This window comes from Sorghum bicolor, chromosome 2 (genome assembly GCF_000003195.3).
Source record: "Sorghum bicolor cultivar BTx623 chromosome 2, Sorghum_bicolor_NCBIv3, whole genome shotgun sequence".
Lineage (NCBI taxonomy): Eukaryota > Viridiplantae > Streptophyta > Magnoliopsida > Poales > Poaceae > Sorghum > Sorghum bicolor.
Genome location: NC_012871.2, coordinates 18,193,870 through 18,199,963, shown reverse-complemented (window position 1 = coordinate 18,199,963; position 6,094 = coordinate 18,193,870).

Below are 6,094 nucleotides of genomic sequence, written 5' to 3'. Positions count from 1 at the left end.
ATAAACATAGCCTGCTTTACCACCAAAGCACCAACAGACAAACAGTCAGACACTACCAAATACTCCCGTATAGGAATTAGATCTGTCATATAGGACAGCGACACGATCATCAAAACACAACTTTAACTACTTATTTTTATAAAAATATTTAGAAGAAAATGATATATGTATTTTTCAAGGCAAATCTATTCATATAATTTTTACATTTGTAAACTCAACTATTTTAAAGTCGTTGATGATTTATATTCTCTGAGCAACTCCAACAGATATGCTATATATCCATGTTATCTAGCCTATTTTTATATTTTCAAAGTAAAAATTAAAGTCCAACAGGTGTGCTATCTGGTTTGCTAAAATAGCAAGTTTGTTATTCCTAAACTTTCGCTTGTCATATATAGCATATCATTCTCACTAGCTATCCTATACAAAAGCTGTTGTGGAACTCTATGCTTTGAGTGAGTTTTTTATTTTACACAATGGCTAAATCTTGTAGTTTAGAATATAATTTTACCTAGTCTCTTAGAGATGCTCTCAATGTTTAACCCAAATCTTGTCTAAAACGACATCTAAATCCTGTATAGAGAGAGTACGCCAAAGAAAACAAGTGAAGAGCTTGGTGGAGGGGATGTTCTCAATAATGATGGCTCTAAAGGAGGGAAACGATATTTACAAATACAGTCAAAACCAAACAACATTCACTCAAAACTTTAATCATTTTTTGCTAGTGGTAAAATGGTAATTTTTTTCCTTCGTGTTAGAGCAACTCCAGCAGTAGCCTCAAAAACAGGGCCTACTTTTTATTTGGGTGCTCCCCTACTTTTTGGTATCCAAAATTTTTGATTCCACTCCAACAGCACCACCCAAATGAAGGCCCCCAAATCTAAATTGATAGACAAGGTCCCCTACCTTTCTTCCTCACATCCTCCACACAGGCCAGGACGCAAAGGAGATGAGAGCTCGCGGCGCATCGAGGCAGCGCCCACGTCGCGGGGAAGGGGCCGTGCCGGAGTTGCACACCGACAGATCCACCCATGTTCATTTGGACGCGGGGAAGGGAGGAGCAGTGTCGCTACCGCATGGCCACAGGAAGGAGAGGTTCGACGCTCGCGACGACCATGGCTGAGGCTGCTCCCGCTCATCGAGGACACTAGTACACAGAGGTACTATACAGGCGGTTCGTAACCCCTTTTTACACAACCGCTTGTAGAAATGCATTTCTTCAGACGGTTCAGTTATGCCAACCGCTTGTAGAAATCTTTTTGTAGAAAATATGAAATCGTTTTTTTTAAAATAGAGAAAAAAAGATTTTAATACTCGCAAGGCCCACTGGCTATTCGTATATATTTTCGCGTAAAATTGCGTGCTACGCGGTCGGTGGGATTCGAACCTGAGACCTCACCCTCACGCGTACCCTCTTCTACCACTCCATCTATCACTCACTTGTGTTTGTATTAGAGTTTAGTTCCCCACATACTATCATCAACCAAGCATAAATTGATTATTTGAGGCCCTAAACGGATTCAAATGGAAAAGTCATCAACTATAAAGTTTAACAACTTTTTAAGATCTCCAACTTTTATATTGGTAGTTCCTTCATCCGAGGTCATTTACAAAATTTGAATTTCAAATTTGAGAAATTCAAACGTAGTTTTCGATGACAAGATGATTTCAAATGAAAAAATTATCAACTACAAAGTTTTATAACTTTTCAAGATCTACAACTTTCATTTTGACAGTTTTTTCAAACAAGGTCATTTGAAAAGCTTAAAAAATTCAAGTTTAAATTATTTCTACAGGACTGCCTGTAGAAATATGATTTCTACAGGTGGTTTCTTAAGAAATCCGCCTGTAGAAATCCATGATTTCTACAGGCGGTTTTGTTAGGAAAACCTCCTGTAAAAATTGATTTTTACAGGCAGTTTTATAGTCTGATAAGCTTTTCCACATGCGTCCTTTAATTAAAACCGCCTGTAAAAATTATGTTCCACCGCGGGCTTTGAGCACTTCTGTACTAGTGGGAGGGGCCACTCTCATCGGAGGGGATGAGGGTGAGGCCCGGCGGTGGAGGTCGGGGGTGGAGGGAGCGAGCGCTGTAGTGGAGATCAGCGCTGGAGGGAGCTGGACGAGGCTGTGTCTATACGGTGTGGGGAGGTAATACCATGTTGGATGGGGGTTCGGGTGTTGGACCAATAGGAATGGGGTCTGTAGGGGAGATTTGGGTGTCCACTCCAAATTAATCCACCAATTTCCCTAGAGCCAAAACCCTAGGGAAAGAGTAAAAAAATGGTAGGGAAATGGTTTCCCTATGGAATTTTCATGGAGAAATCTTTCTAGGGACTATTTCAACGTGAAAGCAAGTGTGCCCTACGGTTTCTGACAAAAACTCTAGGGTAAGAATGTTTCCCTAGGATTTTTGAGCCCTAGAGAAACCCAATGACATGGCACTCGTATCCCACGGGGAAAGGTTCTTCCCCTACGGTTACATGTTCCTAGGGAAAGTTTACGTACCGTTGCTTTTCTTATTTATATATGCATATGATTTTCTTTGTTCTTATTTCATACACATGTATTATTTTTATTTATTGTTGTACAAGAAGCGAATAGCTCAAATCAAAATTTATTTCATTAAACTGTAGTAATACACAAGATTGATGTTCCATTTACCATAATCATGTTTAATCAATTAACCATGGTTCCATAACTAATTTCAGATCATATATGTAATTAGAGTTAGAGCACTAGCACTTCTACCCAGATGCAACAAAACCCTTAGGAAACAAGGTAATTATCATCAACAACTAGGATGTTCTTATAGTTTGCAATATCATACACATGCAATGTGAAATGCTTTAAATGAGTAGGACATCGAGGTAAGCCCATGCTATACTTGCCTTGGTTCACGAACTCCTACTGGTCCTCAAAGAGCTCCCGAAATACTCCTCACCGTCTGGGTCGATCAACACATCACAATCATCACGCATACCAAGATAGTCATGCAAGAGAACAATTCCTAAAGTTAGAACAGTACACCAGCAGTAAATAAATTTAAATAAAAGTTTTCCAAAATCATCTACGTGCTGCTACGATCACGTCAATGCGAAATTCACGAAAAATGGACTTACGACACGAAAGTTACGGATTAAACGGGACTTCAAAAGCAATCTACGGACTTGTAATTATCTAGGAAATCTAAGAGGGGGTAAACCTATACCAAAGTGATACCAACACGAAGCTTATAAAATTACGAAACTAACGCAACTTGAACGAATTGATTCAGAGTTGATACAACGATTTATAGCTAAAACAATGCAGTTGCAGTTCTATGAATAATGCAGAGAATAAACGATTTAAAACAAATAAAGAAAATCCCCGGCCGAGGATTGTGGGCAGGATTAAGAAGTTCTTGGGGGGCTCTTAAGCAAATCTGCCCTCGAAGGGGTACGAACCATTGTCGGCCGTCGGATTCGAGATAGATGGATCAGATTAAATGAAAGTGAAGAGAGAGGGAGAGGAAGAGCTGGCCGACCGGAGGGGAAGAGGAAGGTGGCAGCGCCACCATGGCCGGCGGCGTGGAGGTCGCCGGCCTGGTCCGTCCGGCCACTATGGTGCATGGTTTTCTATTCCATTTGAACTGGGAGAAATATGAGGAGATGGTGAGTCCGTTCCCGGCCTTTGCGCGGCCGAGGATGAACCCGCGCGGCCCGCGCCATGGCCAGCAGCCTTGGAGTTCGTTAGAGCTCGTCGGATGACGCTAGAGGTCACGAAATCGATCGCAAAATGGACGGGGAGGGAGGGGAGAATGAGGCGCGCTCACCACGGCGAACAATCGGGGGCAGAGATGGCTCAATCGACGGGACGGCGTGCGGCGGTCGCGGTGGTTTCCGGCATCGGTTTTTTGCGCACTGCGAGCGAGAGCGAAATGGGAGCGGGGAAATGCGGCTCGGTCATGGGCGCGGCTAAGGAGGGGGTCGGGGAGCAGGCAAGACTCTCCCACGACGCGAACATGGGCGCAGGGCTCAGTAGCAGTTGCTGCAAGCGCGGCCAGAGGTTAGGGAGAGCCTTACAAGGAGGCCCCGCCTGATAACAAGAGAGAGAGGAAGGGGAATGGGGGCTGCCGGTTGCGGTTGGATTGGGCCGAAAGGCTGGAAGAGTGAGAGGAGAGGGAGTGGGCCGTGGGGGAAAGGATGGGCCTAGGAGGCCAAAACCAGGGAGAAGAGGGGAACATTATTTTCTTTTTATTTTTCAACTCCATTTTCCAAACTCATTTTCAAATTGGATTTTAAATAATTTTGACGTTTGGTTTTTGAATCAATCATCACAATAAAAATGCACCAGCATGCATGCATCAAAAATGTTTTCTAAACTTATATTAAATTTTATATTCCCCAAAATTTATTATTTTTCCTATATTATAATGCTTCACAATAATCATTTAATTAAATCAAATTCATCAATTTAAAAGAGCTAAATTTTGGGTGTTACAATTCTACACCTTTAAAAATAATCTCATCCTCGAGATTGGGTGATGGCTTACTCAAACAGTTGTGGGTATGACTTTCTCAATTCCTCTTCTCTTTCCCAGGTGGCTTCATCTTTGGTATAGCAGTTCCATTGCACTATACACATGTTTATGGTTCTGCTTCTTGTAACTATGTCAACAGTTTCCAAGATCTTTATCGGATACTCTTCATAAGTGAGATCTTCTTTAACGGTCAACTCTTCTATAGGAATATGCTCTTCTGGTACTCGCAAACACTTCTTCAACTGAGAAACATGGAATACATCATGTACACCCGACAAGCTCTCAGGGAGTTCTAATTGATAGGCTACTTCTCCATGTCCTGCAAGAATTCTAAAAGGTCCAACATATCTCGATGCTAGCTTACCCTTCAAATTAAATCTTTTCACACTCCTCATCAGAGACACATTCAAATACACATAATCACCCTCTTTGAAGCTCAAATCCCTTCTTCGGGTGTCAGCATAACTCTTCTGCCTAGACTGTGCCACTCTTAGATTGTCCCTAATCATCCTCACTTGTTCTTCAACACTTATTAGGACATCTGGTCCAAACACCTATGTTTCACCGGTCTAATTCTAGAATAAAGGTGTTCTACACTTGTGACCATACAAAGCTTCAAATGGTGCCATCTTGAGACTCTTTTGGTGGCTCTTGTTATAGGAAAACTCAGCATACGATAGACTTTTCTCCCAACTAGTATCATACTGCAAAGCACAAGCTCTCAGCATATCCTCCAAGATCTGATTAATTCTTTCTATCTGTCCATCAGTCTGGGGATGATAAGCAGAACTAAAGTTCAGCTTGGTTCCCAAGGATCTATGTACCTTGTGCCAAAAGTGTGATGTAAACTGAGTACCTCGATCGGACACGACCTTCTTTGGAACCCCATGTAAGCACACGATCCTTTCCATGTACAGCTTAGCTAACCTTGCCCCATTGTAGTTGGTTTTGACTGGTACAAAATGTGCAACCTTAGTGAGTTGGTCTACTATTACCCAAATCGAATCATATCCACGTTGAGTACGTGGCAATCCGGTAATAAAGTCTATTCCAACTTCTTCCCACTTCCATTCAGGTATCTGTATTGCTTGCAACAACCCTATAGGCCGTTGGTGCTCAGCTTTCATCCTCTGACATGTGTCACAAAAATCAACATATTCTGCCACATCCCTTTTCAACCCATACCACCAATATCTCTCCTTTAGGTCCAAATATATCTTGGTACTCCCAGGGTGTATTGAATCAGCAGAGTCATGCACCTCATGCAGAATTGTGTCTCGGATAGTCTTCACTTCAGGCACACATATCCTTTTCCCAAACCATAGGGTACCAATTTCATCTATCCTGAAGCATGGTGCTTTTCCAAGCGCAACATTATCTGCTATCTCTTTTAATTTCTCATCCTCCATCTGATTCTTACGTATTTCGTGTTCTAATGTAGGCTCTATCTCTAGACCCATCGTATGATTCACAAAGCCTATGTTGAGGTGTTCTATTTCTGCTTGCAACTCAGCTGGAACAAAATGTCAGCTGAAGTCCATTGACATAGCTCTTCCTACTAAGTGCATTTGC